The sequence below is a fragment of the Pelodiscus sinensis genome, chromosome 1 (genome assembly GCF_052426305.1).
Source record: "Pelodiscus sinensis isolate ZL-2025 chromosome 1, ASM5242630v1, whole genome shotgun sequence".
NCBI lineage: Eukaryota > Metazoa > Chordata > Testudines > Trionychidae > Pelodiscus > Pelodiscus sinensis.
Window position 1 is genome coordinate 361,669,889 of NC_143052.1, and position 21,144 is coordinate 361,691,032.

The 21,144-nt window shown below is 50.7% G+C and overlaps 1 protein-coding gene and 1 long non-coding RNA gene across 3 annotated transcripts in view; one reads left to right on the plus strand and one right to left on the minus strand.

Annotated features, from left to right (window-relative positions):
- Positions 1 to 3,075, minus strand: part of DCHS1 (dachsous cadherin-related 1) — a 164,482-nt gene extending 161,407 nt beyond the window's left edge. Inside the window, exon 1 of one of the 2 annotated variants that reach the window (XM_075917306.2) lies at positions 2,820 to 3,075. The gene's annotated coding sequence lies outside the window, so the exon portion shown is untranslated. The remainder of the gene's footprint in view (positions 1 to 2,819) is intronic. The other variant, XM_075917305.2, reaches the window with a different exon arrangement.
- Positions 2,360 to 20,830, plus strand: LOC149526168 (uncharacterized). Its single transcript, XR_016348586.1, has 3 exons — positions 2,360 to 2,403; positions 15,769 to 15,888; positions 20,323 to 20,830. It is a non-coding gene; the product is annotated as an uncharacterized LOC149526168 (long non-coding RNA).
- The last annotated feature ends 314 nt before the right edge of the window (positions 20,831 to 21,144 follow it).

Here is a 21,144-nt window from a genome sequence, read left to right on the forward strand (position 1 = left end):
CTAAGTTTTCCAAGTGGAGAGAGGTAACTAGTGGGGTCCCCCAAGGGTCTGTCCTGGGACCCATTCTATTCAACTTATTTATAAATGATCTAGAGAAAGGGGTAAACAGTGAGGTGGCAAAATTTGTAGACTATACTAAACTGCTCCAAATAGTTAAAACCAAAGCAGACTGTGAAGAACTTCAAAAAGATCTCACAAACCAAAGTGATTGGGCAACAAAATGGCAAATGAAATTGGATAAATGTAAAGTAATGCACATTGGAAAAAATAACCCCAACTATACATACAATATGGTGGGGGCTAATATAGCTACAACTAATTAGGAAAGAGATCTTGGAGTCATTGTGGATAGTTCTCTGAAGACGTCCATGCAGTGTGCAGCAGCAGTCAAAAAAGCAAACAGGATGTTAGGAATCATTAAAAAAAAGGGATAGAGAATAAGACGGAGAATATCTTATTGCCCTTATATAAATCCATGGTATGTCCACATGTTGAATACTGTGTACAGCTGTGGTCACCTCATATCAAAAAAGATACAGTGGCATTAGAAAAGGTTCAAGGAAGGGCAACTAAAATGATGAGGGGTTTGGAACAGTTCCCTTATGAGGAGAGATTAAAGAGACTGGGACTTTTCAGCTTGGAAAAGAGGCGACTTAGGGGGGATCTGATAGAGGTCTATAAAATGAGTGGTGTGGAGAAAGTGACTAAGGAAAAGTTATTTACTTGTTCCCATAATATAAGAACTAGGGGCCACCAAATGAAATTAATGGGTAGCAGGTTTAAAACAAATAAAAGGAAGTTCTTCTTCACACAGTGCACAGTCAACCTGTGGAACTCCTTGACTGAGGAGGTTGTGAAGGCTAGGACTATAACAGGGTTTAAAAGAGAAGTAGATACATTCATAGAGGTTAAGTCCATTAATGGCTATTAGCCAGGATGGGTAAGGAATGGTGTCCCTCGCCTCTGTTTGTCAGAGGGTGGAGATGGATGGCAGGAGAGAGGTCGCTTGATCATTACCTGTTTGGTTCACTCCCTCTGGGGCACCTGGCATTCGCCACTGTCGGCAGACAGGGTACTGGGATGGATGGACCTTTGGTCTGACCGAGTCTGGCCGTTCTTATGTGCAGCCTGGAACTGCAAATGCCTTGAACAAAGGCTGGCTCTGCAGCAGCCAGATAAACAACCACCAGCCTTCTCAGAATAAACTGGACCATAGCCTTGTCATGCACACAACACACTCCCAGCTAGCAGATGTATATACACAACCCCCCTCTCAAAAACACACACACAGTGTCACTCACATGTTCAATATATCGCCAGCTGGCTCAGATGCACACACAACCCTCTCTCTGTCTCACATATACAGACAAGGTGTCTCTCACTTGCACGATACACTCCCACAATACATGCCCAGTTGGTGCACACTTTTACCGTGTGTCTTTCTCTTGTCTCTCAGAGACACACATGCAATACCTCTCCCGGCTGGAGCACACACTCTCTCTCTTCACAAACACACACACTATGGCTCTCACACAGTAGCTTAGATGCACACAACCATCTCTCTCATACACATACACAGTGTCCCTCACTCCCACAAGACACCCCCAGTTGGTGCACAAACACTCTCACAGTGTGTGGCTTACTGTCTCACACATACCCAGTGTGTCTCTTGCCCAAACAGTGTATTCAGTGGGAGGGCATACACACAGAGCACTCACAGCTGGCATGCACAACCGTGTCTGGCACACCCAGCTGGCAGGCTGCAAACACACAATACCCTCACAGCTGTTTCTGCACAAACACACTCACAGTCTCACGCACACCCTCTGTGCACACGCAGCCTGCACCTCAGTGGCCTGACACGTTTCCGGAGCGTGACCAAAGCCGCTGCCACGCCACACACAGCATCTGCACCCCCGCCCCACCCATGCACCCCCTTCCAGGCTCCACACCCCATTGTCTCGAGCAACCGGCAGAACAACAAAGCGCTCGCTCGGCTTCCCATGCAGGAATTTGCCGGAGGGGCCGTGTAAACGGGGGCAGGTCGGGAATCCACTTCTTACCCCCGCCCCTCCCTGGACAGGCGCGCCTCTGGGCTCCGGAGCGGGTACCTGGGCCATGGTGTGAGGGATGCAGAGCAGAGGCCGGGATGGGAATGGGGGCGGGGCTGCGGGGACGCGGCAGCAATGCGGGAGCCAGCTCCAGTGTCACCGCAAGAGGAGCACAAAGCGGCCGTCCCCGCTGCGTCTGGGCACAAGCCTGTGCAGAGGCGTCTAAGTGGGGGAGGAAAGCTGGGGAGAGGGCGGAGACCTGGGGGGAGCGGGGGGGGGAAGGAAGCGGGGACTGAGGGGCGGGGAGCCGGAGGGCGGGTGTGCGGGGAGTCGGAGGATGCGGGGTCTGAAGGTGGGTATGGGGGGGGGAGGGTGCAGGATCGGGGAGCCGGGGGAAGGACGAGAGGGGGTGAGGGGTCGAGAAGCGGAGGGGAAGACGGGGGGTTGCGGGAAGACTGGGGGGGAAGGAACGAGAGGGAGTGTGGGGTCGAGGAACGGGCGGACGGGGGGTTGAGGAGGGACGAGGAACCGGAGGGAAGAGAGGGGGGTTGCGGGGAGCCGGGGGAGGGCGAGAGGGGATGCATGGTCGAGGAGCGGGGGGGGACGGAAAAGGGGGTGCGGGGTCGAAGAACGGAGGGTTGGGGGCAGGAACCGGCGGGAGGGGCAAGAGGGGAGTTGCGGGGGGCAGGGACGAACGGGGGAGCAGGGGAACGAGAGAGGGGTTGCGGGGGCCGGCGGTGGGGGCCGGCCCCAGCGCTCAGCACTTACACCGGTCCGGCTCCGCGCTCAGTCACAGCCCCGGGCAGCGCCCCTGGGGAGCCGGGCGCCGACTCCCCATCGCTGCTGCGCCCGCTGCCCCAGGTCGCTGCCTCCGTCCCCGAGCTCCGCAGGCTGCTCGGGAGCCGGGGCCGCAGGGTCCACACAGGGCTGAGCGCAGGCTCCTGCTGCAACCCGATCCGGCTGCCCCCTTCCCCTCCCCCGCTCCCTCCTTTCTTTCCATCCCCCGCCCCAGGCTGCGCGGCTCCTCGCGCCACCGGGAGCCAGTCCAGGGAAACATTGAGCCGCGCACAGCTGGGCTGGGGGCTGCCTGCGCGGGGCGGGGCGGAGGGGAGGGGGGCCAGGGAGCGGAGAAGAACTAGTGAAGGAAGAGAGTGGGATGAGGAGCAGAGAAGAGCTGGAGAAGGGGGGGGAGTGTGATGGGGGCAGGGATGGGAGGGAGAACCCTGAAGAAATAGTGAAGGGAGGGGAAGGGGAACAGAGAATCAGTGAGGGGTGGGGTTTGGGCAGAGAGGGGGACCGGTGACTGAACATGGCTAGTGAGGGGGAAGGGATGACAGGGGAGCAGAGATTAGGGGTAGGGATGGGGGGGGGAGAGAAGAGGGAGTGAGGGGCGGGATAAGGACAAATGTGCGTTGTGAGCTGGCTGTGCAGAGCTCTCTTTCTCTTCCCTATAGAATGCCCTTTTTCTGAGCACAGCCCTTGAAATGCCTGGGCCAATCTCAGACCTCCCCACCTCTTCTGCTGTGTCCTTTCCCCATCCTTACAGCTGCAAAGGCCCCTGAAAGGGGAGAGATGGGGAATTACTAGGGTGACCATATTTCCTATGCTGAATACAGGACATCTGGTAAAATTACTCATATTCAAGCCCACTCAATGGCAACCAATCAGAACTGTTCAGTACAAAAGTTCAAATTAACATAAACTTGAAGTCCCCACTAAGAAGAAGTATTGCTGAGCTGGATTCTTCTCATTTGCTAACTTATCTTGAGAGTGCCCACCAGGGAGGGGTACCACACACACACACCTGTACCCCTCTTTCACATGGGGGTATAACCAACCCATTCACACTCCCTGTCTGGCACACTCTGCCCTCCATGCTTGGCTGGCCCCTCAGACAGACCTTCCTCACCTAGGACCTGGCACCACATCTTCCCAAAGCAACAGGAGTGGAAATGTGGGGGGCACATCCTCCCCCTCCCAATCTCTGCCAGGGCTCACACCAGTGTGGTCAGCAGCAGCCTTTTGGCGCTCGCAGGAGGCAAATTGCTTCCAGTTGCTGTGTAGGAAGGGAGAGGGGGAAGGGATGACCTAGCCCACGTCTTTTCATATCTCCCCCCCCCCCCCACTTCATGGCTGCAAGCAGCTTGTTCTTTCCTGCTCACGCAGTGTCAAAAGGCAGCCGACACCTCCAGGTTGCTGCTGGCCACTGACATAACCCAGCTGCCTCCTGTTGCCCTACTGCTCCAGTATGGGGAGGACGGTGTTGTGCCCTAAGGCTACCTTGTGCACCAGGGTCTATGGAAACTGCCCAGAGAGGTGGCTCAGCAGGGGAAGGTGTCATGGGGACAGAGCAGCCTCATGTTCCCTGAGGGCAGGACCCAGGGGGTGAAGAAGGTGCTAAGTCCCTGTCCCTGGGGCCATTGTGGAGCCTGCAGGTTCAGGGTGTGAAGAGGCTGGAAATCACATGTCCCCACCACCATGCCAGAGCTTAACTGAGGGGCGGAGAGCCTATGGGGCTTTGGAGCAGGCACATATCAGCACCTCCCGGCAGTGCACCAAACCAGAGGCTTTTGGGCTTTCCTGGGGTGCCTGCCCAGCCCGAGAGCAGCTGCTGGTGCCCTGGGAGCTCTGACTAGGGGCTGGTTCTCCACCCAGTGCCAGGAGGGGGACCAGTCTGCCAGCAGGGATATGGAAGCACAGTGAGGTGAAGGGGCAAAGCAAGGAAAGCACAGTGAGGGGGAGCATACAAAGGTTGGACACCAGAGGCCGCTGCCTGGTACCTTCCCACCGTTGCCAGCCACCCACCGCGGCTTGCAACGCATGGCCAATGCTGACCAGAAACAAGATGGGGGCAGGGAACACGGGGAGGGCTGTGCTGATAAAACAGCAGGGGAGCATGCAGTATTCTCACCCCACCAGGTGCCTTGTAGTCGCACCCCCATCAGTGGCCACTGATCCCCTCTGCTCACTGCTGGTGGGGAGACAACTGGTGAGCAGGAATCTAGCCAGCAGCAAGATCTGCCAGTACCGATGTGGGGGACAGAGGTGCTGCATGGGGGTCCACAAAGGGTTGTGTGCCCCACAAACACTTTGGGAGGGGCAAGGGGCCAGCAGCTGGCAGGCAGATCTTATGGATGGTTTGCCCAATTGCCCTCAGCCTGTGATTTGGGGGGTCTTGTGTGACTAGCAGGATGTCTGGCATGGCAGCAAGGATCGGGCTCCCCACACTCACAGCAGTGGGAAGCAGAATGACCTAGGCCTAGAGACTGGACCACGCTGCTCTGCTCTCTGGCTACCAGCTTTGTTGCTCATGGGCAGGTAGAGAAGCTTGGGAGAAAGAGTGGAACCCCCCCCCCCCCCCCCACTCACTGTTGGTAGGAAGCAGAGCGACAGTTTGTGTGAATGCAATGGTCTGACTTTTGCTGCTGGTGCCAGGACCCCTGCTGATCCCTTGGGCCATATGACTCAGGGGAGGGGGGCTGGGGAAAAGGTGGGTCTGGGATGCGGGGCTGGGATGGGAAGAAGTGGGGCCCTGCCCTGGGGAGGAGTCACAGGGGGATCACCTGACTGGTATCCCCCTTCTGTCCCTCCCCAATCACCACTGACAGGAGAGATAAAAAATAGGGGCCAATTTGCAAGTCTCTAAGAAGAGTTGGAACACTTCCAGGAGATCTTAAATAAGGAACAGTCCCTTTGAAAAGTAGTTGCCTAGGAATTAACTGCTGCATAGAGCCCAGCATGGGAATAACTGGGAGCCATTGATTCCTGCCCCTGAAGTGCTGCTGCTGGCACAATGGGCTAAGCAGTAGAGACAGGCTATGTGGGCCACTGCAGTTTGCCTGGCCAGTGGGCCTGGCTGGGCCAGGTGCCCCTCTCTTAGATTGCATCTACAGTCTTGGGAGAGAGTCACAGCTAGGGACCCCCTTGACTTTCCCAGCGCTGGCCCTGACTGAGCTACTCAACCTTTGAGCATCATTCTTCCTTAGGAACCTTTGAGCTAGTTAACAACACAGTGAAAAGAAGGGGCCTGCATTTTGCGTTTGAACTTTCAGCAAGGCCTAGAGAAAGTTCTTCCCAAGCAGATCCTGAAGAAACAAATGGATCTTGGCAAGGCACCAGGGATGGGATGGGATGGGGCTGCACTATTCTAACCCTAAACCTAGCAAGGCACTGGGGTTAGGGTTAGCGAGTGAGGGGTGGAATAAGGAAAAATGTGCGTTGTGAGCTGGCTGTGCAGAGCTCTCTTTCTCTTCCCTATAAAATGCCCTTTTTCTGAGCACTGCCCTTGGGCTCTGAGTCTCCTGCAACCTAGAAATGCCTGGGCCAATCTCAGACCTCCCCACCTCTCCTGCTGTGTCCTTTCCCCATCCTTACAGCAGCAAAGGACACTGAAAGGGGATAGGGAAGGGAGGGATGGGGAATTACTAGGGTGACCATATTTCCTATGCTGAATACAGGACATCTGGCAAAATTACTCATATCCTTTTGCCCCCTCTTGTCCTACCCCCAGGCACAGTACTGTACAGGGGGGTTGCATGATCCAGTGGAAGGGCCTGGCCTGTCACTGTTTCCTGACAGATGGAATTAGGATTTGAACTGGCTCCAGCTCAGCCTCACTTCTGAGTCTCGAATCAGTCTGTGGAACTCCTTGCCAGAGGATGTTGTGAAGGACAAGACTATAATAAGATTCAAAGAATGAGCCAGATGAATTCATCAAGGATAGGTCCATCAATGGCTATTAGCCAGGAGGGGCAAGGAAGGTGTCCCTAGCCACTGTTTGTCAGAAGCTGGAAATGGGTGTCAGGCAGGGATGGCCCGTGCCTATAGGCAAACTCGGCAGCCACCTAGGGCGCCAAATTCTCATGGATTGAGAACTGGTTAAAAGACAGGAAACAAAGGCTAGGAATAAATGGTAAATTTTCAGAACAGAGAGAGGTAACTAGTGGTGTCCCTCAAGGGCCAGTCCTGGGACCAATCCTATTTAACTTATTCATAAATGATCTGGAGAAAGGGGTAAGCAGAGAGGTGGTGAAGTTTGTGAATGATACTAAACTGTTTAAGACAGTCAAGACAGAAACAGACTGTGAAGAACTTCATAAAGATCTCACCAAACTGAGTGATTGGGCAACAAAATGGCAAATGTATCAGAGGGGTACCCGTGTTAGTCTAAATCTGCAAAAGTGATGAGGAGTCCTGTGGCACTTTACAGACTAACCGAAGTGTTGGAGCATAAGCTTTCGTGGGCAAAGACCCACTTCGTCAGATGCATGTCAAAGTGGGTCTTTGTCAAAGTGGGTCTTTGCCCACGAAAGCTTATGCTCCAACACTTCGGTTAAAATGGCAAATTAAATTTAATGTGGATAAGTGTAAAGTAATGCACATCGGGAAAAATAACCCCAACTATACGTACAGTATGATGGGGGCTAATTTGGCTATGACAGATCAGGAAACAGATCTTGGAGTTATTGTGGATAGTTCTCTGAAAACTTCCACACATTGTGCAGCAGCGGTCAAAAAGGCAAATAGGATGCTAGGAATTATTAAGAAAGGGATAGAAAATAAATCACAGAATATCTTACTGCCCCTGTATAAAACTATGGTACGCCCACATCTTGAATACTGTATACAGATGTGGTCTTCTCACCTCAAAAAAGATATTTTGGCCTTGGAAAGGGTTCAGAAAAGGGCAACTAAAATGATTAGGGGTTTGGAATGGGTCCCATATGAACAGAGATTAAAGCGACTGGGGCTTTTCAGTTTAGAAAAGAGGAGACTTAGGGGGGATATGATAGAGGTATACAAAATCATGAGTGGTGTGGAGAGGGTGAATAAAGAAAAGTTATTTATTAGTTCCCATAATAGAAGAACTAGAGGACACCAAATGAAGTTAATGGGTAGCAGGTTTAAAACTAATAAAAGAAAATGCTTCTTCACACAGCGTGTAGCCAACCTGTGGAACTCCTTGCCAGAGGAGGCTGTGAAGGCTAGGACTATAACAGAGTTTAAAGAGAAGCTAGATAATTTCATGGAGGTTTGGTCCATAAAAGGCTATTAGCCAGGGGATAGAAATGGTGTCCCTGGCCTCTGTTTGTCAGAGGCTGGAGAAGGCTGGCAGGAGACAAATCGTTTGATCATTGTCTTTGGTTCACCCCTCCGGGGCACCTGGTGCTGGCCACTGTCGGCAGACAGGCTACTGGGCTAGATGGACCTTTGGTCTGACCCAGTACGGCCGTTCTTATGTAAGTTAAATGGGGCGCCAAATTCCCTGCCACTTCCTCTTCCCCTTCCCATAACACCTGGCTTTGGCCCCAGAGGAGGAGCGCGGGGAGTTGGCTCCAGGGGAGGCAGGCGGATGGGGGTTTCCCCACGCTACAGGAGGAGATGGGTCGGCCCTGGGAGGCATGTGTGGGGGTTCTCTGGCCTTGGGAGGAGGGGTTGGTCCTGAGGGAGGCGGCATGCAGGGGTTCCCCGTGCCGCGGGAGGAGTGGGTCGGCCCTGGAGGAGGAGGAGTGTGGGGGTTTCCCCGCGTCGTGGTGGTGGGGGTTGCCCCAGGAGAGGCGCGTGCCGGCTTCCCTCGGGGGGGGGGGGATCCTGGGAGGAGGCGGGTGCAGGGGACTCCCTCCCCCCACTGGCACCCTGTTCCCTCTTCCCTGTCCCCAGACACTGAACTCCATTCCCAGGCCCCTCTCCCCAGCCACAGAACCAAAAACCTCAGCCTATATCTGCCCTTGGGGTTGGGGGGGTGGGCGCCAATTGCATGGTTTGCTTAGGGCGCCAGTTGCTGGCAGCTAGTCTAGGGCCGCTCCTGGTGTCAGGGAATGGTTCACTGGATGATTCCCGGTTCTGTTCATTCCCTCTGGGCTACCTGGCATTGGCCACTCTCAGAAGAGAAGATTCCAGGCTAGATGGACCTTTGGTCTGACCCAGTCTGGCCATTCTGTGCATTTCTGATGGAGACGTCACAAACAGGAAATCCTTTCAGGACGTGCTTGGGCCCTGATTCCCGGATGTTCCCAGCAATCAGCAGCTTCCTGCATTCAGATGGAAGATTAAAATAAGTGAAGAAATCAGGCACCTGCTAGGTCTGTGTGAATCCTGGAGCTTCAGGGGGAGGGGGTAGAATTTCCCTCAATGGGAAGAACTATCTGGGCAGCAGCAGTTATCCTGGTGACACTGCTCTGTACTAGGGTCACACCAGTTAGCAAGGTCCCTTTGAAAAATGACGTCCTGAAAGTGGCACAACCTCTGCAACGTTGCCTGGGGGGTAGGAACTAGTACCTTGGCTTTTTGGAACCCTTCCCGTGGCCTTGTCCCAGAAAAGCTATGTTAGTGCCGTTTGTCACTGGGGGGGCGGTGGAGCCAGCAGGCCCTGCACCATCATCCGGAGCCAGATGTGGCTCTCAGCCAGCAAGGAGAGCAGAAGGGTTATTTGCTCACAGAGACACAGAGTAGAACAGACTTGTCAGCACAGGAGCCAGGAGCATCCTGTACAACCCAGCTTGGACTGGGAGTGGGGAGAGGACTCAGAGCCAATGGTTCTGCCCCCCCAAGCCAGCCAGAGTCACTCACACACCCAGCAGCACATCTCTGCCTGCAGCCTTTGTCCTGTTTCCTGAACAAAAGGTGCCACGTGGTTATGCCAGGCTCAAGTTACAGAAAGCCTTAGCTATTGTATACATGCTAACTGGTGCAGCTTCTCTCAGTTAGAAAGTCATAGAGCATAAGAACGGCCATACTGGGTCAGACTAAAGGCCCATCCAGCCCAGTGTCCTGTCTGCCAACAGTGGCCAATGCCAGATGCCCCAGAGGGAGGGAATTCACAGGATCCCTCCTCTGTCACCCATTTCCAGACAAACAGAGGCTAGGGACACCATTCCTACCATCCTGGCTAATACCCTATGATGGACCTGTTCTCCATGACTTTATCTAGCTCTTTTTTGAACTCTGTTAGAGTCTTTGCCTTCCTAACATCCTCTGGCAAGGAGTTTCACGGGTTCGAGTCACACTTGAAATTCCATCCCCAGCTGGGCACCGTTCCAGTGTCCAGGGAAAGTGAGGCATGCACTCAGACTTACTACAGAACAGTACAGAAGTGTAGAAACCACATCAAACATAACAGTGAACAGAGCAAATACAATCCCCTTGCTGCTAGGACAGGTTCAGATGAGGTTCTACAAAGATTAGGGTGGGTCTGGAGCTGACCCTCTGGCTGTCTCTCCTGTTGGCCCTGATGAATGACCACACAGAGTTCCTGCTGATGGGAGCCCCCTCCATGTTACCTCCTTTGCTTTTTGCCCAGGCCCATTCTGAAGTCCCAAGTCAGAGGCCCATCCTCAGGCTTGTGCAACTGGCTGCTGTTGGGGGAGGGGAAGGAGATGAGGAGAATATGGTTTCTGTTAATTTGTTTACAAGAATGTTTACAATCATGGAAATTCTGTGTGGCTCTGACAGGCCCTTTCGAGACAGCTGGATTGAGCAACAGCATCTGTATATACACTGATGCTGCAAAACCCCAGCAGGGAGGGTCTTAGCCCCTGCCTCCCAGACCTGCTTGCTCCCTTCCACTGTCACCTAGTCCTTCTCCCAGAGCCCACAACAAGATCAATCCCTACAGTCTATTTCCAAGAGTCTGCCTGGTCTAGCCCTAACTGTTCAGAGCACAGGGTCGCCCCACAGTTCCCTGCCTACTATCTCACTCAGCAAATAATGTGACCAGCCCCTGTGTCTCCACAGCCTGGGGGTCCATGAAGTCCTGTTCATTCTGGCTCATCTGTCCCTGCCCAGGTTCCCACCTGCTAAATTTGCCAAGGCCCATCAGCTTAAACAAGCAGCCCACTTGCTATTCCACCCTGATCTCCCATCACAGCTCACTCATCTTACCCATTACAAAGATAGTGTCCCTAATTATCACCTCTAATAGCATTAGCTCACAGACATTTACCTTCCCCATCCCCCTTCTGTTCTGAAATTTTATTTGTCCTTTTCATGTGTGTTCTTTTTTTTTTTAATTGTATCCTTTGGTATATATGGTTGTGACAATTTTCTTCCACTATTTGATCTGAGGAAGTGGGTCTGGCCCATGAAAGCTCATCACCTAATAAACCATCTTGTTAGTCTTTAAAGTGCTACATAGTCCTGTTTTTTGTTTGGTCTTACTGGTGAGACAGGACCACCTAGAGGCCAAGGTGCATTGAGCCAGGCGTTGTACAAACATGACAAGAGGGCAGCTCCTATCCTCAAGAGTGTAAGACAAGAGATAGCAGGTGCAACAAACAGATGGGATCCTCTGGTGATCAGGAGTGTCATCCATTCACAACACGGCAGCTGCCTTGCCATTGCCAAGTATTTTGTAAACACCACAGCATAAGTAGGTTTTAAGGAGAGATTGAAAAGGAGAATAGTGCAGTGGCCCCTGTGTACTGCTTCTGGTGAACCCAGAACCAGTCAGCACCTAGAGCTGCTGTGCACATTTTACAAAGAATGTGGAAAAATTGGCAAGAGTCACAGGTGGCTGCACATAGGGACTGGGCATCTCACGCTAAAAGATCTGCATCAGCTCTGGCAGGAGTCACATGGTGAACTGTTTTGGCCTGTGTTATCCAGATGGTCAGACTAACTCGGAATAGGTCCTTTTGGACTTTAACATCCACTAATCTCTTTATCAGGGAATCCCAGCAGGAAGGACCTGCTGTTATTTGGGGGGTCTCCCAATTAGCCAGTAGAACTGTATCAAGCTGGGAGGTGACTTATGTTGAGAAAAGGGAATCAGAAGGAAACCAACACACACCTTCTAATCTGGGAGCCAAGACAGGACTGAAACCCGTGATTCTATCAGTAATTACAGTGTGTGCATGTAGGGGAACAGAGGGGAATTGCAGATGCAGAAAAAAAATTCAGTGAAGCTTAGTTGCTGAGGGGTGCACTTTTAGTGCTATCATACTAAAGCTGCTGCTCCACATTGTAACAAGGAATGCAGTGGCACCTTAAAGACTAACAATTTTGTTACAGCATAAACATTCATGAGTTGGAACTTACTTCATCGTTTGCACCAGGAAAAAGAAACAGAAAGCAGGGATCCAGAGACAGGAGTGTTACCTCAGAAATAATTAAGAACATAAAACATAAGAACAGCCATACTGGGTCAGACCAAAGATCCATCTAGTCCAGTATCCTATCCGCCGACAGTGGCCAATGCCAGATGCCCGAGAGGGAGGGATCACAACAGGTAATTCTCACATGATCCCTACCCTGTCACCCACCTCCAGAGAAACAGATGCTAGGGATACCATTCCTACCCTTCACCGAATCCTCTGGCAAGCAGTTCCACAGCTTGACTGTGCTGCTGAGTGAAGAAAAACTTCCTTTTCTTTGTTTTAAACCTCCTGCCTATTAATTTCATTTGGTGACCCCTAGGTCTTATATTGTGGGAATAAGTAAATAACTTTTCCTTATTCACTTTTTCCATACCAGTCATGATTTTATAGACCCCTACCATATCCTCCCTTAGAAAAGGGGAGACTAAGCTGAAAAGTCCAAGTCTTTTTCATCTCTCTTCATATGGGACCTATTCCAAAACCCTAATAATTTTTGTTGCCTTTTTCTGAACTTTTTCCAATGCCAATATATTGTTTTTGAGATAAGGCAACCACATCTGTACGCAGTATTCAAGATGTGGGCTTACCATAGTTTTATATAGAGGCAATAAGATTTTTTTTGTCTTAATCTCTATCCCTTTGTTAATGTTTCTTAACATTCTATTTGCTTTTTTGACTGCCACTGCACACTGAGTAGATGTTTTCAGAGAACTATCCACAGTGACTCCAAGATTTCTGTCTTGAGTAGTTGTAGCCAAATTAGTTCCCATCAAATTGTATATATATAGTTGGGATTCTTTTTTACTTTACATTTATCAGCATTAAATTTCTTTTGCCATTTTGTTGCCCAATCACCTAGTTTGATGAGATCTTTTTGAAGCTCTTTACAGTCCGCTTTGGTCTTAATTATCTTGAGCAGTTTGGTATCATCTGTAAGTTTTGCCACCTCACTGTTTACCCCTTTCTCTAGATCATTTATAAAATAAGTTGAATAGGATGAGTCCCAGGACAGACCCTTGGGGGATCCCACTAGTTACCCCTCTCCATTCTGAAAGTTTACCCTTTATTCCTACCCTTTGTTTCCTGTCTTTTAACCAGTTTAATCCATTAAAGGATATTCCCCCTTATCCCATGACAGCTTACTTTACTTAAGAGGCTTTGTTGAGGGATCTTGTCAAATTTTCTGGAAATCTAACTATACTATATCCACTGGATCCCCCTTGTCCACAGGTTTGTGAACCACTTCAAAGAACTTTAGCAAATTAGTGAGGCATGATTTCACTTTACATAAACCATGCTGACTTTCCCCCCAACAAATTATATTCATCCATGTGTCTGACAATTTTATTCTTTACTATAGTTTCAACTAATTTGCCTGGTACTGACGTTAGACTTATCAGTCTGTAATTGCCAGGATCATCACCTCTAGAGCCCTTTTTAAATATTGGCATCATGTTAGCTACCTTCCAGTCATTAGGTATGGAACCTGATTTAAAGGATAGGTTACAAATCACAGTTAATAGTTCTGCAATTTCCCATTTGAGTTCTTTCAGAACTCTTCGGTGAATGCCATCTGGTCCCAGTGACTTGTTACTGTTAAGTTTATCAATTTGTTCCAAAACTTCCTCTAATGACACCTCAATCTGGGACAATTCCTCAGATTTGTCACCTAAAAAGAATGGCTCAGGTTTGGGAATCTCCCCAATATCCTCAGCTGTGAAGACTGAAGCAAAGAATTAATTTAGCTTCTCAGCTATGACTTTATCATCTCAGTGCTCCTTTAGCATCTCGATTGTCCAAGGGCCCCCACTGGTTGTTTAAGCGGGCTTCCTGCTTTTGATGTACTTAAACATTTTACTATTACTTTTTGGCTGCGTCTAGATTGGCATGATTTTCTGGAAATGCTTTTAACGGAAAAGTTTTCCATTAAAAGCATTTTCGGAACAAAGCGTCTAGATTGGCACGGACGCTTTTCCACAAAAGCACTTTTTGCAGAAAAGCGTCCATGCCAATCTAGACGCGCTTTTCCGCAAAAAAGCTCTGATCGCCATTTTCATGATCGGGGCTTTTTTATGGAAAACAAATCTGAGTTGTCTACACTGGCCCTTTTGCGCAAAAGCTTTGCGCAAAAGGGACTTTTGCCTGAACGGGAGCAGAAAAAGAAGTTACTCACCTTGTGCAGTAATGATTGTTCTTTGAGATGTGTGTCCCGTGGGTGCTCCACTGTAGGTGTCGGGCTTGTCCCGGCGCCGCAGATCGGAGATCTTTTCTAGCCGTAGTCTGCCGAACCATGCATGCGCGAAGTACGGCTCGTGGCTTTTCGTGCCGTTTGAGTGTTGGCAGTCCGGCTCCCGCCAGTTCCTCCTGCCTCTTGCTCTGAAAGACACAAGTAGAGAAAAACTCCGAAGAGGGGAGGAGGGCGGGTCGTGGAGCACCCACGGGACACACATCTCGAAGAACAATTGTTACTGCACAAGGTGAGTAACTTCTTTTTCTTCTTCGAGCAGTGGCCCATGGGTGCTCCACTGTAGGTGAATGTACAGCAGTAGCTCACAAAAGGTGGTGGGTTCAGAGCTAGCATGCCGTAGCTGAGGATAACACCGCTGCCGCCACCGCCGAATCAGGTATCAAGAGATTGGGGATGGCATAATGTGTAGCGAAGGTTAGGTTGGAAGACCATGTAGCAGCTCTACAGATATCTATCAAAGGAACTCCCTTGAGGAATGCAGTAGACGTTGCGGCAGCCCGAGTCGAATGGGCTCTCAAAGTCGACGGCAGTGATTTGCTTCGCAGTTTATAACAAGACCTTATGCATTGTACAATAGTGGAGGAGATGCGTTGAGTGGACAATGAGCGACCTTTAGTACGGTCCGCCATTGATATTAGTAGCAAGTCCGCTGCTCGGAAAGGTTTGGTTCTCTCGATATAGAAGGCGAGAGCACATCTGATGTCCAAAGTGTTCAGGCGCGCATGTTCTGGTGAAGTGTGTGGTTTGGGGTGGAATATAGGAAGAATTAAAGGCTTGTTGATGTGAAAACGAGAGATGACTTTGGGGCGAAAACGTGGTTGCGTTTGCAATATCACCGCTTGGTGTGTAAAAACTGTATAGGGAGGAGAGACTGATAGTGCAGCTAGCTCACTCACTCTCCTCGCGGAAGTAACTGCCAACAAGAAAATGACCTTCATGGACAGGTCGTGTAGATTGCATGTTGCTAGCGGTTCGAAGGGTTTGCCCATCAGAGTATTCAGGACCATTTTGAGGTCCCAAGGATCCGATGGTTGGGTATAATGTGGATACAAGTTGGACAGTCCCTTCAAGAACCTTTTCGTTGTCGGATGGGAGAATACGGAACGTCCATTGACGGGTAGGTGAAAGGCTGTTATTGCAGCGACCTGAACTCTAATGGAAGCGCAGGTAAGGCCCGAATTTTTGAGGTGTACAAGGTAGTCCAGGATATACTGTAGAGGTGTAGAGACTGGATTTAGACCCTTTTGGAAACACCATGATGAGAAGCGCGAGCATTTTGAGAGGTAAGTAGTTCGCGTGGATAATTTTCTACTGTTTAGTAAAATGTGCTTGACCAATTGTGAGCATGATACTTCTGATTGTTGGAACCAACTAGGTACCACGCCATGAGTGCGAGATGGTCCACCTGCGGATGGAGCAGGGAGCGATGATTTTGCGAGAGCAGATCGTGTCGAATTGGTAGAGGACACGGAGGACGTATTGACATGCGATGGAGGTATGGATACCACGTTTGCCTGGGCCAGGAGGGGGCTATTAGGATTACTGTGGCTCCCTCCCGAATAATTTTCTCCACTACCCTGGGAATCAAGGGTGTGGGTGGAAATGTGTAAAGTAGGTGACGTCCCCAGTTGTATAGGAAAGCGTCGCCTTTTGAATCTCGTCCGATTCCTGCTCTCGAGCAATACTGAGGACATTTTGCGTTGTGACGAGTGGCAAATAGGTCCACTAACGGAAATCCCCATTGTCGAAATATCGAAGCGAGCACTGTGGGATGTAACTCCCACTCGTGGTTGAGAGAGAAATGCCTGCTGAGGGCATCAGCCGTAACATTGTAGTGGCCCAGGAGATACTCTGCGATTAAAAAGACGTTGTGGCGATTGCACATGTTCCATAGACATACCGCTTCTGCGCACAAGGAGTGGGATCTGGCTCCACCTTGTTTGTTTACATAATAAACCGTTGTCATATTGTCTGTAAGGACTCGTATTACTTGTCCCCGAATGATGGGAAGGAAGTGCTGACATGCTTTGTACACTACCCTGAGCTCCAGGAAGTTGATGTGCATCAGTGATTCGTCTGGTGACCATAGGCCTTGTACCTGTTCGGGGTCGAGGTGTGCGCCCCATCCGATGAGTGACGCATCTGTTGTGAGCTGTGCCGACGGCTGAGGGCAATGAAAGGGTACGCCGGACATTAGATTGTCTGGACCTGACCACCAAGCTAGTGACTTTTTGACATGGGTGGGAACCGTTACTGTCATGTGGACGTCGCGTACATTGGGGGGACAGATGCGTGCCATCCAATGTTGAAGGCATCGAAAACACAACCTTGCGTGTTTGACAACATACGTTGTGGAAGCCATGTGCCCCATAAGCTGTAGGCACCGTAGTATGGGAACCGCTGGGCTGATGAGTAAGATCTGGATCAAATCCTGCATCATCTGGAACCTTTCTATTGGTAATGATGCACGTTCACGCGTAGAGTAAAGACAAGCACCTATGAATTGTATTGATTGGTGCGGTTCCAGTGAGGACTTCAGGATATTGAGAATGAGACCCAGCTCCTCGAAGACTGTGCGCATTGTCTCTGTAGCATCACGTGCTTCCTGCAATGATTGGGCTCTGATTAAGCAATCATCGAGGTATGGAAAAATCATTATGTGTAGACGATGAAGATATGCAGTCACTATGGCCAGGGTCTTGGAGAAAACCGGTCTCTTGTCGGCTCCACGGAACGGCAAGACCTTGTATTGGAAATGGTCTGTACCGATTTGGAAGCATAGGAATCTTCTGTGTGCCAGATGAATCGCAATGTGAAAGTATGCGTCCTGAAGATTGAGGGACGTGAACCAATCCCCGTTCTGAAGTGCTGGGATGATTGTAGCCAAGGTAACCATTTGAAACCATTGTTTTCGCAAGAAACGGTTGAGGTCGCGAAGATCTAGTATCAGTCTCCATCCCCCTGATTTCTTTTCCGTCACACAATATCGGGAATAAAACCCTCTGCCCTTGAACTCGTTCGGAATGGGTTCTATTGCTCCGACAGCAAGTAGACGAGTAACTTCTTGCCTTAGCAAGGGCTTGTGAGATGGGTCCCTGAAAAGGGACGAGGCGGGGGGGGGGGGGGGGAGGGAGGGGTAGCGACATGAATGGAATGGTGTAACCGAGGCAAATTGTCTGACGGACCCATTTGTCGGTGGTGATGTAAGCCCATCGATGGAGGTACGGTCTCAGACGGTGGTGAAAAATCGCCTTTGTAGCACTCAGACTGGTGATGGTAGGAATGGTTCTCAATCCCTCGAGTGATGCGTCAAACTTGCTGTCTAGCACCCTGTTGGGAAGTCGTTTTGGGCGGCGGACGTCTCCGCTGCTGACGCTGTCTACCTCTTGTTGGTCTTGTGGCCTATACTGAGGAGATTGTCGTAAGGGGGGCCTCTGTCTTTGGTAGGGGGTATATCGTTTCTTACGGTATGGAGGGGTGTACATGCTCAACGTTTTTAGAGTGGTTCTGGAGTCCTTCCCCGAGTGCAGAAGTTGGTCAGTCTTGTCAGAAAAGAGATTTTGTCTGTCAAAGGGTAGGTCCTCGACCTTCGACAAGAGGTCCTTGGGAGCGGACGACTGCTGCAGCCAGGATGCTCTGCGCATAATGACCGATGTAGCAGTCGTGTGCGCTGCAGTGTCGGCTGTGTCCAGGGCAATATGTAAGGCCGTTCTAGAGGCTGCATAGCCCTCTTGTATTACAGCCTTTAAAATGTCCTGTTTCGCCTCTGGAAGGTGTTGAAGAAGCGGTATAAGCTTGGCGTAGTTGTCAAAATTGTGATTCGCCAACAGTGCGGAATAGTTGGCCATACGCAGAGAAAGTGTTGCCGAGGAGTATACTTTACGTCTGAATAAATCAAGACGCTTACTGTCTCTGTCTGCAGCAGTAGGCTTGTGTTGTGGCATCTTTGCCTTTTGTTGTACTGCATTCACAACCAACAAAATAGGCTGTGGATGAGTAAAGAGGAATTCCATCCCCTTAGCGGGGACGAAATACTTTTTATCCGCCTTCTTATTTGTGGGCGGGGTGGATGCAGGCAGCTGCCAAATATCGTTTGCAATTTCAAGAATGGCCGCGTCCAGTGGCAACGAGATCTTGGGCTGGTGAGATTGTTTGATATTTCGGAGGAAGTGGTGCTGTTTTTGTTGCACGGCCTCCAGCTGCACGTTTTGACTCTCTGCCACTCTTTTAAACAGCTCTTGAATCTGGTGCAGGTCGTCCGATGGTGAGGTATCTCCCTGAAAAACTGCATCGTCTGGTGATGATGAGGATTGATCCGTGGGCGATTGGTCAGGTTCAGGATTCCGAATGGGAAGGGGTTGTTGGGTGTGAGAAGGAGACCCAGAGGGAGTTGGTGGCCTTGAAGAAGCAGAGAGAGCGGAGTGCTTTTGGGCGAGAGAGGCTTGAGGGGACTGGTGATAAGACGACGATCTATGGTGATAGTAGGGCGACGTGGAACGATGGGACCTCTTGGAATAATCAGAACGGGTTGAAAACGTGGGCGATCTTGGCGATCATGACCTTCCTCTGTAACAGGTGCTGTAATTGGGTGAACGACGATCATCATGGTAGAAATGCCCGGATTGTGGAGAAAATTGACCAGTACGAGAATACTCAGAGTACGCCAGGGATGGTGATCGTATTTCAGGAGAAAACTCCGGACTTGGTGAGAGAGAAGATAATCTCCTGGATCTATGAGCAGATGGTGCCAATAACTGTTCCGGTGGAGAGGAAGTTGGAGTGGAGAGCACAGAGTGAGGGATTACCTTCACTGGTATTAAAGGAGTCCGTGCCGAGGTGGTCTGCACCGTCGATTGTGTCGGCACCGACGATTGTCTTGGCTCCGGGGATTGTCTCAAAGGGGAAGGCTGCCTTGGTGCCGGTGGACGTCCTTCTAAGGGAAGCCTGTGATGTGACGATCCTTACGGTGCCGCAGGTTGACTCGGTGCCGGTAAGCGTGTCGATGACGAGGAACGCTCCGGTGCCGGTGAGCGTGTGACTGTTGACTGTTGCTTCCTGGGCGGCGACGATTGATTTGGTGCCGACGGTGTAGGAGAGGAAGGGTGCTCAGGAGTTACCGAGCGGCCCCGTGCTGAGGGTTTTGGCGCTGTTTGTTTTGGCCGTACCGCGTGCGCCCGGGGCGAGAAGCGACTCAAAGCTGGTGATCGCGCTCGAGAATGAGTCGTAGCCGAAGAACGCTCCTGTGCTGAGGAATGGCTTGATTTCGCAGGCAGCTTAGATGTGCGTCTCGGTGCCGGGAAGCGGCTCGGCGCCGGGGAGCGTTCCGCACCGGCAGAGGTCCTCGAAGCCGTGGAGGTCCCTGGAAGCGGTTTGGAGACCAAGGGAATGGCTGAGACTGTGGAGCCTGATATAGAGGGGCTCGGAGCCGACTTACTCCGGCTGTCTTTGGGCACCACCGCAACGCGTGTGGGCGGAGCTGCTGATGTTCCTGGCTTGTCACCAGCATCCGTTCGTGAAGGTGGAAGGGAACGCGCTGGAGAGGGTTTCCTCTTCGCTTTCTTAGTTTGATCTGTGTGCCCCTTTGATTGCTGGGTTTGAGGTTGGAGGGCTTTGTCAAACAAGAGACTCTTCAGGCGCATGTCCATATCCCGTCTTGCTCTGGCTGTTAATTTGGAGCAATGGGGGCATTTTTGGGGTGTGTGGCCTTCCCCAAGGCACCTGATACACAGGGAATGGCCATCAGAAGCAGGCATCGCCTCGCGGCATTCGCCGCACTTCTTGAACCCTGGCATTAGGAAAAACAAACTAACTACTGAAGAAATTTTTTTTTAACGACTAGAACTATTAACTATACAAAGAACTATAACTATAAATTATTTAACTATGTATAAAACAACTATTGGTAATCTCTCTCTGTCTTTGTGAACAGGAGTTCACAAGAGAGACGTTAATCCGTCCGCGGCCGAGGACGGTCAGGAGGAACTGGCAGTAGCCGGACCGCCAATGCTCAAATGGCGCGAAAAGCCACGAGCCGTACTTCGCGCATGCATGGTCCAGCATACTACGGCTAGAAAAGATCTCCGATCTGTGGCGCTGGGACAAGCCTGACACCTACAGTGGAGCACCCACGGGACACTGCTCGAAGAAGAATAGTATTTCCGCAAGAAGCACTGATTTCTTACAGTAGGAAGTCTGTGCTTTTGCGGAAATTCTTGCAGCCAGTGTAGACAGCTGGCAAGTTTTTCCGGAAAAGCAGCTGATTTTCCGGAAAAACTGGCCAGTCTAGACACAGCCTTTGAGTTTTTGGCTAGCTGTTCTGCAAACTCCTTTTTGGCTTTTATTATATTTTTACACTTAATTTGACAAAGTTTATGGTCCTTTCTATTTTCCTCACTAGAATTTGACTTCCACTTTATAAAATATCTTTTTATCTGTCACTGCTTCTTTTCATCATCATTGCCCTTCATGCCCACTAGTGTATAGGGCAGCAACAAAGGTCCTCCACTTCTGTCTGTCTCCGGCCAGCCTCTCAATAGTGTCCCAAGTGTGATTCATGTTCTTCATTTCTACTTCAACGGTCTGGTGCCATGTTGTCTAGGGTCGCCCTCGTTTCCGCTTCCTTCAGGGGTCCAGCGCACAACACACTGTGTGATGGAGCGTCCATCTTTCCTGAGCACGTGCCCAATCCATCTCCAGCGTCTTTTCATAATGATGGTAGCCACGTCATTTTGTTTGCATTGCGCAGACTGTT